Below are 15,975 nucleotides of genomic sequence, written 5' to 3' on the forward strand. Positions count from 1 at the left end.
CGACATTTGATTTTTGTTTATATAGATCTATTTGTTTTTCGGAGGCAGTACTTATATGGGAGCTATGGCCCATTATAATTCGATCTTTAGAACATTTGGTAATAAGTCCGTAACTTTATGAATGAAACACAGGTTCTTTGGATAAAAAATCATTTTATTTTTCAACATAGTCTTCCTTGAGCTATATACACTTTGTTCCCAATTTGTTTTCCCTCCAAAAAAATACGACAAATCTTATAGTCATGCAAAGAGGTATTTCCGTGTGAGATGATTACATCGTTGGAGTCAAATCTATTTTCGCCGAGCCATTTCTTCAGGTATGGAAACAAGAAATAGTCACTCTGTGCTAAATTCGGAGAATAGGGCGGACGAGGGAGCAATTCGTAGCCTAATTCATGGAATTTTGCCATGGAAACTGCACATGTGTGCACTAGGGTGGCCCTTAATAAACGAAAGTTGGATTTTTGCCAATCTTACCCCCCAGTTTTAAGAACATTGGTAAAAAAATCATCCTGAAATTTTTTTAGGTAAATCGGTTGTGGTTAATACAAGGGGAAAAGATGCAATTTTTTTCAGTTATCGTAAAAATGTTGCCATTAAAAAATTACTTTTGCAATTTAATTTAAAAGAATAGAAACATGTACATAATTGTCCTTATAATGAGACATAAGAAAGAGAAATTGGTCGAAAATATTAAAGTTATTAAATAATCCCCAGATACACGTTAATCTGGGGATTATTTAATAACTCAGGCCACTAGAACTAGAACAACTAGGAAAAATATTAACATATTTTGAGAAATATTAAAATAAAAACTCATTTTAACTTAAAATATATCCATATTTACTTGCATATGAGTTTTTGTCTTCGTAGAGTACCATTAACCTATTCGCAGGTATGAGCAAAAAAACAAAATTTTGTTAACGGCAATTTCAAAACTCGATTTTCAAATTTTTAAAAATTTTGTGAAACAAATTTCAGAATTTGTTTGATCGTCTTATTGGAATTATGAAAATATCTTCTATAGTTTTTCCGTACCTTCGGTTTAAATTTTGAAATTTTCGATAGAAACAAATTTTTTGGCAATACTTTTGCGAATGAGCCCAATTTCCATACCGCTATGAAATTTAAGTAAAACCTGTTCAGAACAAGACAGTCCAAGTAATTTTAAATATAGTCTGAAAGTTTTACTAAAATTGGAGAACGTTAAACCTTAAATCGTGAAGGTGAAAAGTAAAATTTTTTAATATTTGGAATTTTTAATTTAAAGTTAGCTAAATGTAATTTATTTTTGGGACGGTTTCATTAAACTTAGGAAAAATATAACATGTTCCAAATATTTGCAATCATATTCAAATTTTGATTCAAATTTTTGTTTTAGAAACTCAAAGACAAATTTTTAAATTTGTTTTTCTTAATAACAATTAAGAATCCCGCAATTCCCAATTTCGTAATTTAGCCCATAGGGTACACATTTCCTTCGGTGCTGGGAAAATACTTTGGGGATAAATACGGCACACATCAAGGTTTCCAAAGCTGCTTTCCGTTTTCTGATCCCAGCTTTGGGATTTTAGAACATGTAGGGCCACATGTTCTAAAATCCCAAAGCTGAAATTTTGATAAAAAAATAGGTCAAATTCCGAAGGGCTTAGGGCGACATGTTCGAAAAATATGACATTTTGTTTATACCAAAATGTTCTGCGTAAAGATATCTTATAGAAAAATATAAATTTATTACATATTCTTAAATAAAGTATTTTTTTAATAAAACAAATAAGAAAGTATGGTCGGTCAAGCCCGACCATATAATACCCTACACTAAGTAAAAGAGCAAAAACACTTTTCTTTTAAAATTTCAATAACTTATATTTTTGAGTGATTTTCGGAAGTGGGCCTTATATGGGGGCTATGATCAGTTATGGACCGATCACCACGAAATTAGGTCGTGTGATTTGTGTCTATATGAAAGTTTACTATGTTGAATTTTGTGAGTATACCAACATTTTTAAGCGATTTATGCACGTTAAAGTGATTTTCGGAAGCGGGTATATATGGGAGCTATGACTTATTATGGACCGATCGCAACAAAATTTGGTGACATGAATTTTGTATATATAAAACTTATTTGGAGCGTAACTTGTGGAGATTCATTTATAAATTAAAGATTTATGACCGATAAAGTCCAATTTCGGAAGGACATTTGTATGGGGGCTAGGTGAAATAATGGACCGATTTCAGCCAGTTTCAATAGGCTTGGTCCTTGGGCCGAAAAAGTAATATGTACCAAATTTGATCGAATTATCTTTGAAATTGCGACCTGTACTCTGCGCACAAAGTGGACAGCCAGCCAGCCGACCAGACGGACGGACGGACATCGTTTAATCGACTAGTGATTCTAAGTCGATCGGTGTACTTTTAGGTGGGTGTTAGACTAATATTTTTGGGCGTTACAAACATCTGCACAAACGCATAATACCCTCCCCACTATGGTGGTGTAGGGTATAAAAATCTATAAATGCTTTAAAAATCATCTAGTTGAACAAGTCAACATCATTCCCCACAAACTTGTATTAATGTGTACACAATTTATTTAAAATTAGGCTATTGAAATAGTGAAATATTGTATCTATTTTCTAAATTCGGAAGGACGGATGGACGGACATTTTGAAATGTTCATATACTTAAGGTTCAGCTTTAATATTATAAACTGGATGTTGGATTATACTTTAAGTGTTCATAATATCAGCAGAAGCTCATATTACTATCTCAACAAGGTTATATACAATTATTGAGTTACTTACATTTACTGTATTATTTATGGGTGGCATCAAAAACAATTTTTTTTAAAGTTCTATTCAAAACCGAAAAATAGTGATTTCACAATATAAAAACTAAGAGGTAGGGTTTATATAAAATTAAAGAAAAATTAAAATCTATTAACATATTTTTTTGCAAAATTATATCAAACTTTGGCATTTTTTTTGGATTTCAGCAAAAAACATGCAACATCAAGAACCAAATAAAGAACTACTAATAAACTTTATGCCATAAAACCACTTTTATTAAATAAATCAATATTTCTTAGTTATTTGAAAGAAAAAACGGTATTATTTTATAAAAAACCAAAATTCTGGAGCTATTTCCCCAAACCATCAAATTGAATATTTACGAAATGAGAATTTATGCATTTAAACAAAAACAAAATTTTAATAGTTTTCATATAAAAGGACAACTAATGATTACATTATCTTAAAGATAATACTTAAGGTTATTTTATAGTAAAACATAATCAAAATTGATTAACATATATTTTACTAATATTTCAACAAAGTTTTAAAATTTCAGGCTAACAATAACAAAGTGTTGATTATTAAAAATTGCTCAGATTAAACAGTTAAACTTTGTTTTGACAAAAACAGTAATTTTCCATAATTCCACATTTATATTCTTGCATTCTAAGCCAATCGCAAGTTTATATCTTTCAAAACGAACTTTTAACAATTATTTTAGTTAATCATAAAAAAATATATTTTTCTCCATAAAATTTATGTTGAAAATGTACTTTAGCGACCTCTAGTGACGACAAAAAGAGATATTTATAAAAAAATATTTTTTATACGAATGAGTTATTCAGTTGTCTATTCAAAATCATAAATTTCATTAACATCAATGACATGATCTTGTTTTTGATTTTTGTCCCTTGAACAAAGCACTATGCGCCGCCTCTAGAGCATTTGTAGGGCCATTTTAATAACTTAAACTCAAATGCTTCTTGGCTACGCCCACGTCAAATTTTATTTCGATCGGACAAGCCGTTTAAAAATGCCAGATTTATTTCCAAAAAATTTTGATTCTGCCCCACTCTGCAATCCTCTTTACATGGAACTGGTTTTTGTTGAATTTTGTATGGATACAGGAATTCTATGGGCACTTATGTACCATAGAACCATATTTCGGGAAGAATTTTGTATGCGGGCAGAGCTTGGCCTTTTATTATAAGAACAATGTGCGCGCTAAAAACATATTTAAAAATATTAACTTTTTTGGAGGTTGTCTCACATGCCAGACCATTTTCAATACCAAACTTTCAATAAAAACGAAGATATATTTGAGGAATATTTACTTCATATAAGTCCTCTAGGTTACGGCCTTCATCAGACAGGCGGACGGACGGACATAGCAAGATTGCTTTAGAATTTTATAAGGACCCATATTATCTATGTAGTTTTTTTGTTCTGCAACCAATATTACGATATGTTACAAATGGAATGACAATCTATCAATCACCCCCTTGAAACTTCAACCAAAAATTTTAAACTTTTAAAATTAATTTTAACTAAAGCAAACAAATGTTAGAAAAAAAAAATTAAAGACAAATTTACATTTTAATATCTTGTGCAAAGTGTTGTATAAATATCTGCAAATATTTTAATATAAATATTAACACACAAACTTTGATGGATTACATTAACACCCGCCCAAAAAAATACAAGCTAATTTGTAGCATGTCAACAACTTTTCTTAAAACATCCTAATTCCTTTTTTTATTCAAAATTTATACAAAAAAAATACTGTTTAAATTATTACAAATGCTCATTTGGGGTTTTGTTAATAAATTTGTACCTGTTAATCGGCTACACAAGAACATTTTCCCCAAAAGGTTAATCAACCATTATCATTCATTTTCCTGCTGCTCACTCTTTTCAACTCAATGTGTATCTTTTTTTTTTGGTTAATGGCTTTGCTTTTTTTTGTTAAACATTTCCGCTTGTTTATTACCAGTATCACAATTTAATTAAATTATACTCATCATACAATACACATAAACTGTTATACTGTATTGAAATACATATACACACACATTTATAAAATAATAATGTTGAATTCTGCAAAAAGAAAAATTAAAAAAAATAAAAAATAATGAAACATTTTGCCTGCAATTTGTTGTATACAACGAGTATATATTTTTTTTAATTGTCACTTAAAGTGTGATTAAAATGTATTGTAATTTCTGTACGCATTAAAGTAATTGAATGCGTCGATTTAAATTGTAAAATTTTATGATACAACGTGTTTTGAACAACTACTCTGCACATACACAGCTACACATACATATCCACTAACATACAAATATCCAAGCAGTTCTTGGAGTCAGTCCCGAACTAGTGATTATTTTTGTGTAAATTTTGTGTAATTTTTTTAGTCATGGAAATATAACCATATACTGACACCACTACGTGATAAAAGGCCAAAAAAAAGAGTCGTGTCTCCCAGTTTTGCCCAAAGTTATGCAGTTTTTATGGGCCCCAAAGATTTGGGGCCTCGGTGTCATTTTTGCAAAAAAGGGATCATTTTCTCTGGCTCATATCTTGCAAACAGTTCGGAGTTTTGATTTACTCTGTGAGGCAAAGTTGTAGCCCTTGTCATAAAGAATAAAAATTGTGAACATATAAAATCAAAAAAACTTCATCTTCAGGATCAAAATCGCAAAAAACTTCAAGATCAAAATCGCAAAAAAAATTCGAAATAAATTTAAAAATAATTTTTATAAAGCTGCCTAAAAGTATGCTTTAGTTTATAATAACACCGTACGACACTCAATATTAGACACGAACCGGATGATATACGTCTGAAACAATAAATTAAATGGAGAAAAACTGCGTTTTCAGTTTTTCATTTCGTGATCCTGTTTCCTTTTAAGGACTTCAAATTTTCAGAGGAATACATTTTTAAAAAAATGTTTTAACATACTTTTCATCATCCTACTATGTCAAATTTGGTGTCAAATGATCAAGAAGAGTTGTAAAATATTTCGTATTACTTTTATTTTATCTTGTAAGGATCAAAAGAAGTAAAAAATTTCCTTTCAAATTTTTATCCTTAAATATCCTTTTAGATTTCCAATAATTTTTTATTAAAAAAATAGTGAGTTAAAGATCCAAATATTGAATACCACATGCCAAAATTTCATCCTTCTATCTTAACTACTTAAGTGTTAAAAAATATTTTAGATTTGAATTATTTGATTTTTTATATTTTATTTTAATATTTCATTCGAAAAAAATATAACAAAATCCGTTGTGAAAAGCAACGAAGAAGACTTTTTAATAAACAAGTAAAATGGTATAGTCGGGTAAGCCTGACCTTATGATACCCTACACCGGGTATATGATTATAAAGAGTTTTTTTTGATATTAAACTTATTTGTGTTGAATCTTATTTGAATACAGACATTTTCGGTAGTGAGCCTTATATGGGAGCTATGACTAATTATGGACCAATCGTCACAAAATTTGGTGGGATGAATTATGAATATATGGAACATATTTGTGTTGAATTTTGTTTGGATACTGACATATTTCAGAGATTTATGTATATTAATGACATTTTCGAGAATGTTGCTCATATGGGAGCTATGGAATATTGTTGGCCGATCGTCACGAAATTTGGTCGTGAGAGTTCGGCTTACATAAACCTTAATTGTGCTAAATTTGGTTTGAATATGTTTATAATTAAGATATTTATGAGAGCTTAACTATTTTCAAATAGGCCAATTGTATGGAGGCTAGGATAAATAATGGGCTGATTCTAACCAAATTCAATAGCGTTTGTCCTTGGGGCAATATAAAGGTTTGTGCCAAATTTTGTCGAATTATCTTTAAACCTGCGACCTGTAGTTTGATTACAAGGTTTACATGGATGGACGGACATCGCTTAGTTGACTCAGAAAGTGATCCTGAGCAGATTGGTATACTTTAAGGTGGGTGTTGGTACAATATTTTTGTATGTTGCAAAAAACAGCCCTAACCCATTATACGTCCTCCCCCACTATGGTGGTGTAGTTCATAAACATGCACTTTTCTTAATAAAACTTTTTTGTATACTAATAAATTTTTTTTTATATTTTAATTTGATCTTTATATGTAAAAGATGAAATTTTGACATTTAGTATAGAATATTTGGGTCTTTAACACATTATTTTTTTAAAAGGAATTTATTGGCAATATTAAAGGATAAACATTTTAAAGGACATTTTTGACATCTGTTAATCCTTACAGGATAAAATAAAGATAATACAAAATATCTTACAACTCTTCTTGTTCTTTTGACATACTATTTGTCATTGTTGAAATAGCAGGAGTATTTTTAAATATTTTTTGAAAAAAGTACTTCTTTGAAACTTTGAAGTCCTTAAAAAAGGACACAGGATCACGAAATGAAAAGCTGAAAACACAGTTTTTCTCCATTAAATTTATAGTTTTAGACGTATATCATCCGGTTCGTGTCTAACGAATTTTTTCTCTATTTGTCAGATATATAATAGTTTATGTCCAAAAACACCTAATTCCTTTAGTTTTTTCTTACTAACTTGTTAAGAATCATTCCTAGGATGTTTATATGTTCTAGAAAGTTGTTTATTGAGATCTTAGGTACATTTTTGTTGTAGAATATTTCCTTGAATTTTGAACGGTTTGCTATCTATGGACCTGAACAAGGGAAAAAAGGTAAAAAATCTATTTTTTTGTGGTTTTGATCTTGAAGATGAAGTGGAAGGACGTTTGTGACAAAGAATGTCTATAATGGATACATTGACTACTTTCTTAACTGCTGGGATATATGTTAATTTACTGTACATACACGAACACAATTTCATATACATACATCCATGTTGACTGTTTTACATTTACCTCTACAGATTCTCATACTTTTTACCAGGGAATATTTTAAAAACAGCAACAAACATATTGTTGTTCTGTTACGATCTGAATGAATTAAACAAGAATTCCCTAGGAGAGTGCCAGAGAGAGGGAGAGAGAGAGAGACAGTGAATGTGTTGCCGGATGGCGTGATCCAAAAATTGATATATAAATATGCCCAAAATTCCATAAACCGTAATAAAAGAAAATTTATTTTGATTATTAATAGTACTAGCAAATCTGGCTCGTTTCGCTACACTAACCATATTAAAACTGTAAAATAATTTACAAAAATATTTTATTTAATAACGATTTTTTTTTGTAGTTTTTAACCCTCTAACCCGCAGGAATGCCTCCAGGCATGCATTACAAAATACCAATTATCTCAAAAAGTAATTATATATATATTTTTTTTTTAAATTTAACTATGACTTTAGTTACATATTTGTTAACATTTCCTTGAAGGTGGAAATGCATTCTGACTTTTAGTTTTTGTTCTGTCAGCTGTTTTGTGAGTGATGTCATAATTTTAGCACGTGAAATTTTGTGTCATTTTTTTTAAATCATACTTTTGCTAACTTTTAGTCACCCGATCTATTCGAAATATTTTTTATTAGTTGACCATTTTGACCGAAATAATTTTTTTTTAAAAACTAACATGATTAAACAAATGTTGGACCAAGATTATCACTCTTTATATAAAAATTTTATGAGTTATATATATTAAAAACCGGTAAAAATATTAATCATACGTAATGGTTTGTATAGTTATTATAAAATAATAGTTGCATACTTTTCAGTGTAAACGGTTATGTTAACGTATGAGTGATATTTAATTATATTCATTTTCAATATTAAGTATACAACTATAAAATATAGCATACTTTAACGGGCAGTAAGCCAATCGTCAAAATTTATTTATTAATGAGGAGCCGCAGAACAAAAGGATTTTTAAAAAAATTGGTAATTTGGTATTTTTATAATATTTGTTTGGGTTGAAATCTTCAAGCAAAATTTTTTTACTAAGTAAATGGGTTCCAAAAAAATGTGCTTAAAACGTAAAAAAAAATATTTAATTTCATTGTGTAATTTGTTTATATATTAGATCAGGATTAAAAACATTATTTTAAAATATTATCGTTTAAAAAAACGCTTTAAAAACATACTTTTTAATTTTGTTTCTAACAAAACGTACTCTTTTTTCCTTATTTTTTAATAAAACGTTATTTTTCCGATATTAAAATGATTTTATTTCAATCATTTTTAACATTTAATGTGGTCACTTATGACAGTTAGATGTATCTATTGATAAGTAAGAAACTTGTTACCATTTCCAGGTTCATGCTGTTTTTAAAGTGAGCGAAATAAATAAAACTCAATTGGCCAAACATTTTAAATGTGCAAAAAAGTACCTTTTCAAATATGTACACTGAATCAATTAAGTCTCCGTACAGACATACACATAATATAAACTAGCAATTTATGGTCACTTTTCAATACATAAACCTTTTTTTAATTCATTTTATAAAAAATCTTATAAACTAGAAATCAACATAAAAAAATACAAACATTTTTCTTAAAATCATAAAAATTTACATAAATTCAATAATTGTACGAAAAGTATCACCAAAAAAGTCTCCGTACAGTTAACTATTTTAAGGCAATGGATAAATATGCATACCTTAATATATTAAAAGAAAACTTAAAACAAACTTCTGAAAAATTAGACTTGGGACGTTTGTATTGCTTCAAACAAGACAACGATCCCAAACACACCTCTAGATTAGTAAAGGAATGTCTTATTTATAGTGTTACTAAGCACTTAAATCGCTCAGCTCAGTCACCTGATCTCAACCCAATTGAGTATCTATGGGATCACTTGGAAAGAAAGATTAGGCAGCACAATATAACGAGTAAAGATCAGCTAAAAGCCGTTATAATGGAAGAGTGGTATAAAATAGACCACTGACAACAACAAAGCTGGTCCATTCCATGCACAGCCATTAAAATGAAGCAATTGCTCAGAAAGGAGGACCTACCACATATTAAATGCAATTAATTTTAATATTTGGATTCCTTGCCTTAAAATAGTTAACTGTACGGAGACTTTTTTGGTGATACTTTTCGTACAATTATTGAATTTATGTAAATTTTTATGATTTTAAGGAAAATGTTCGTATTTTTTTATGTTGATTTCTAGTTTATAAGATTTTTATAAAATGAATTAAAAAAAGGTTTAAATATGTATTGAAAAGTGACCATAAATTGCTAGTTTATATTATGAGTATGTCTGTACGGAGACTTAATTGATTCAGTGTATATCTGTATCTTCTGTACTTATACTTATCCGCTTAAAAGGCAATGTATATGAAATGAGAAATTTTATGTCAATCGGCTCAGCCAGTTAGAAATGGAGGCTTTATTTTCAAAATATTTATATTTTGTCCCACTGTGCACTGTTTCACAGTGGTTAGTGTTCTTTATATATATCATAGAGGCATATTGCAACGTAGTTAATATTAGTTTAGTTTCCCAGGCGTTTTCCCTTTTCAATATGCATATTGGTACGTATGTATCTAAATATTAAGATAAATGTTGACAATATACAAATTTTCAACATTTTATTAAAAAAAAAAACAAAAAGCATTTGTTATTAAAAAAATATTTGAATTTACACGCAACATGTATTTTTACCCTAATTATAGAAGTTACCTATTATTAATGTAGGAAATTTACATGAAAATTTATTAGTGTGTAGATGATCAATGTGGAAATAGAATATTCGAGTTTTTTTCCGTTAGATTATTCATGAGACTTCTAGAAGATGGCGCTGTGTATACAAATATTAACAGTGTATAGTAGGCGTTGTTACAGTTAACATCAAACGTATTACCAGTGTGTTTTTAAAGTGCGTGTATTTAAAGAGAGTGACTATTTAAACTTTTGTGTAGATTTTAATAAAAAAGAGTTATTACAAATTATTAAATTACTGGTCGCTTTTATTTTCAATAAAATAGTCAGGTTTATTTAAAGTAAATACACCACCATTTGTTAAAGGTAAAAACGTAACAATATTTTTTGAACATTCCATGGAACTTTAGTATTTTTTACTATGTAACCATTAATCTGGCATCACTTCTTCCACATATGAGCATAATATATATAGGTATATAAAACTGATACTACTAGTAATGTATGTAAGGGTGTATGTTGTGTAGTAATTACCAGTAAAATGTTAAATAGCACAAGAAACAAACTTTGGCTTTACGACACAAGCATTAATTGTGTTTATGACAGTGTATAAATGTATAGACGAAAATGTTTATATATACATATATGTACGTGTGTCTGTATGTGTAAAATATGTATGTATGCTGTTTAATGTAATTGTGTTGTGATTTGTAAGTCTGAATGTCTGTCCGTCCCTCCGTCTGTCTTTGGGAATATACAAATGTGTGTATTTAACTGAATAAAAAGTTTTGTTACAAAATAAAATGGTGTTATAAACAATATTTACACAACACTTTAACATAAGCTTAAATGCATACACACAGACATACGCTAACACCCACATATGTACGTAAATATATACATACATGTGTGCATTACTGTTCTTTAACACATTTATATACAATTTTAGATACATTTACACATTCTACACAAACCGTATACTTTTTACGTACACATGTATGTACTTATGAACGAATGTATTCATTTTGTATTCGTACACATGTTAATGTATTTTGTCAATTTAAATCACATTTTGTGTAACCAAAATAACATCCTTCATTCCTGCAATTTACAACAACAATTGTCGCAAGCACAACAGCAATAATAACAAAAAAAGAGAATGAACAACAGAAAAAACGCTAGAGATTAAAATAAAAGAATAACACACAGTAAATGTATACACAGATCTACATGCAGCTTTTCAACATGATAATAAATAGTTTTTGTACAAAGCACAAAGTACATGTATGCATGCATCAACAAAAATTAACTGGGCCACCAGAAATGCAAATCGTGTTGAATTTTTAAATACCGGAAGGACTAAAGGATTAAGGTGTTTTTTTGTGAGTATAATTATAAATATTAGTGGATTTATAAGTAACGTGTGCTTTTTCCATTTAATGAATGAACAACAACGATATAGAATAGAACTAGAACAGAACAGAACTAGAACAGAACTAGAACAGAACTAGAACAGAACTAGAACAGAACTAGAACAGAACTAGAACAGAACTAGAACAGAACTAGAACAGAACTAGAACAGAACTAGAACAGAACTAGAACAGAACTAGAACAGAACTAGAACAGAACTAGAACAGAACTAGAACAGAACTAGAACAGAACTAGAACAGAACTAGAACAGAACTAGAACAGAACTAGAACAGAACTAGAACAGAACTAGAACAGAACTAGAACAGAACTAGAACAGAACTAGAACAGAACTAGAATAGAACAGAACTAGAACAGAACTAGAATAGAACAGAACTAGAACAGAACTAGAACAGAACTAGAACAGAACTAGAACAGAACTAGAACAGAACTAGAACAGAACTAGAACAGAACTAGAACAGAACTAGAACAGAACTAGAACAGAACTAGAACAGAACTAGAACAGAACTAGAACAGAACTAGAACAGAACTAGAACAGAACTAGAACAGAACTAGAACAGAACTAGAACAGAACTAGAACAGAACTAGAACAGAACTAGAACAGAACTAGAACAGAACTAGAACAGAACTAGAACAGAACTAGAACAGAACTAGAACAGAACTAGAACAGAACTAGAACAGAACTAGAACAGAACTAGAACAGAACTAGAACAGAACAGAACTAGAACAGAACTAGAACAGAACTAGAACAGAACTAGAACAGAACTAGAACAGAACTAGAACAGAACTAGAACAGAACTAGAACAGAACTAGAACAGAACTAGAACAGAACTAGAACAGAAATAGAACAGAACTAGAACAGAACTAGAACAGAACTAGAACAGAACTAGAACAGAACTAGAACAGAACTAGAACAGAACTAGAACAGAACTAGAACAGAACTAGAACAGAACTAGAACAGAACTAGAACAGAACTAGAACAGAACTAGAACAGAACTAGAACAGAACTAGAACAGAACTAGAACAGAACTAGAATAGAACTAGAACAGAACTAGAACAGAACTAGAACAGAACTAGAACAGAACTAGAACAGAACTAGAACAGAACTAGAATAGAACTAGAACAGAACTAGAACAGAACTAGAACAGAACTAGAACAGAACTAGAACAGAACTAGAACAGAACTAGAACAGAACTAGAACAGAACTAGAACAGAACTAGAACAGAACTAGAACAGAACTAGAACAGAACTAGAACAGAACTAGAACAGAACTAGAACAGAACTAGAACAGAACTAGAACAGAACTAGAACAGAACTAGAACAGAACTAGAACAGAACTAGAACAGAACTAGAACAGAACTAGAACAGAACTAGAACAGAACTAGAACAGAACTAGAACAGAACTAGAACAGAACTAGAACAGAACTAGAACAGAACTAGAACAGAACTAGAACAGAACTAGAACAGAACTAGAACAGAACTAGAACAGAACTAGAACAGAACTAGAACAGAACTAGAACAGAACTAGAACAGAACTAGAACAGAACTAGAACAGAACTAGAACAGAACTAGAACAGAACTAGAACAGAACTAGAACAGAACTAGAACAGAACTAGAACAGAACTAGAACAGAACTAGAACAGAACTAGAACAGAACTAGAACAGAACTAGAACAGAACTAGAACAGAACTAGAACAGAACTAGAACAGAACTAGAACAGAACTAGAACAGAACTAGAACAGAACTAGAACAGAACTAGAACAGAACTAGAACAGAACTAGAACAGAACTAGAACAGAACTAGAACAGAACTAGAACAGAACTAGAACAGAACTAGAACAGAACTAGAACAGAACTAGAACAGAACTAGAACAGAACTAGAACAGAACTAGAACAGAACTAGAACAGAACTAGAACAGAACTAGAACAGAACTAGAACAGAACTAGAACAGAACTAGAACAGAACTAGAACAGAACTAGAACAGAACTAGAACAGAACTAGAACAGAACTAGAACAGAACTAGAACAGAACTAGAACAGAACTAGAACAGAACTAGAACAGAACTAGAACAGAACTAGAACAGAACTAGAACAGAACTAGAACAGAACTAGAACAGAACTAGAACAGAACTAGAACAGAACTAGAACAGAACTAGAACAGAACAGAACTAGAACAGAAGATTTGTTTCACTCAACTTTAGGGATACCCCTGCAATGTATATGACGCTATAAGTATTAGCATTTCACTGTCCCTTGTTGCACTTACTTTTAGTCATTTCGAAAATTTAGTTATATTTCTATATGGAAATTTCTTGAAACTTTCTTTAAATATAATTCTGTACTTTAATTATGTCAAGTAGTCTTTAATCGGCCAATCGAAGTTAGCTTGCCAATAGTAGACCGATGTTAAGTTGATTTAAAATGTATTCAGAGATTTTGAACTGTAAATGGTCTTACACCGGTATCGGTGACTGTCCTAGAGGACGGTTTTTGGACAATTTGTAGTTGCCCTGGAATTTGGGCTTTTTGATACTCAGTGCTTCTCTTAATATAATTATGCACTGTAGTTATGTCAAGTAGTCTTTAATCGGCCTATCGTAGTTAACTAGCCATTAGTAGACATAGTTTTTCCTAGCTGTAGTCTACCATACAAGAGATTCATGAGCTTGTTGAATGTAAGAGTAGCTGCATTATTGAAAGCACCCTCTATATCCAGGAAGGCTGCCATTATGGGTGTTACTTACCTTTTATTCGAAAATTTGAATATAAAACATTTCATTTATTTAATTTTTTTTTAAATTTTATTGTTTTTTTATTTCACTTATGTTTTTTTGTTGTTGTTTTCCTTTTAAATAACTATTAATCATTATCTTTTACATAATTTTTGTTTTGTTTTTTTATTTTATTTTCATAATCTTAAATTTATTTTAATATTTTTTTTGTTTTGTTGTTCTTGTTGTTTTTGTTTCATGATGTATAATAACTAAATTTTCATTTTATAAATATAATAATATAAGGGTAATAATATATATTTTGATGATTCTTGTATTTTTTATTTTTTCATTATCATTATTATTTATTTCCCATAATATTTTAAGTTTACAATTTTCGTTTTGTTTAAAGTTTTTATTTTTTTTGAATTTTCATTATTTTATTTAGTTGTATTTTATATTTCTCTTAAATTTGGTGTAGGATTTTAATAAACGTTTTACGTAAAAATACACATGCTTAAATGAGATAAATAAAATGAGAGAGGAATAAAAATGTTTTATGTTGAAAAAAATTGAAAAAATAAAATTAATATTTAAAAAAAATAACAATATTAAATGTAAAAAATACATGTTTCAAAAATAATACTTTTAAGTAAAAAATAATATACAATTTATAATAAAATATATGAGTATTTAATAAAAAAAAAACTAAGATTTAACAAAAATATATATAAAAAAATATAATAAAACTATTAAGAAATTATAAAATTAATATATGTTTAAATGAGAAAAAAATTCGTTGATTTTATCACTTGGTTTTTTTTAAATATACAACAAATAGTTTTAGAAATGTTTTCAGCTGGACTTTAAATTTTTTTTACATTAAATGTCCTTCACTATCCTTTACAAAATTGTTAAATTTATTCCCAAAACTACACAGAAAAAACAGATTCGTGATAGCAACCGAATTTGTTGCCAATCGAATGATTCGGTTGCAGACATAGAATTTTTCGATTCTATCAACAGAAAGTTGACAAAGAAGAAATTCGGTTAAAACTACCAAACTTGTGTTACCCCTTTGAAATTTTGTAGCCACAACTGTAAAATTCGGTCACTAAGGTAGAATCATTCGATTGGCAATAAATTCGGTTGCTATCACGAATCCGTTTTCTCTTTGTAAGACTTTCTCCTCCTGGGGTTTCTTTCATATTGTTACGAATATGCGTTAGCAATTTATAAACATTTCCAGTACTCGAAACTTCTACTTATCAACAATGTTCATAACAAGCTGTTATTAACATTGTTTATAAGTATAACAACAATATCTGTTAAAGCTGCTAACATTAACAATAAAGCTGCTAAAAGCACGAAACTGCTATTCACGAAACTTCTTGAAGATGACACTGTGTATATAAATATTAACAGCAAGTTACAGCTAAAGTATTTTTT

This window comes from Calliphora vicina, chromosome 5 (assembly GCF_958450345.1).
Source record: "Calliphora vicina chromosome 5, idCalVici1.1, whole genome shotgun sequence".
In the NCBI taxonomy this organism is placed as follows: domain Eukaryota; kingdom Metazoa; phylum Arthropoda; class Insecta; order Diptera; family Calliphoridae; genus Calliphora; species Calliphora vicina.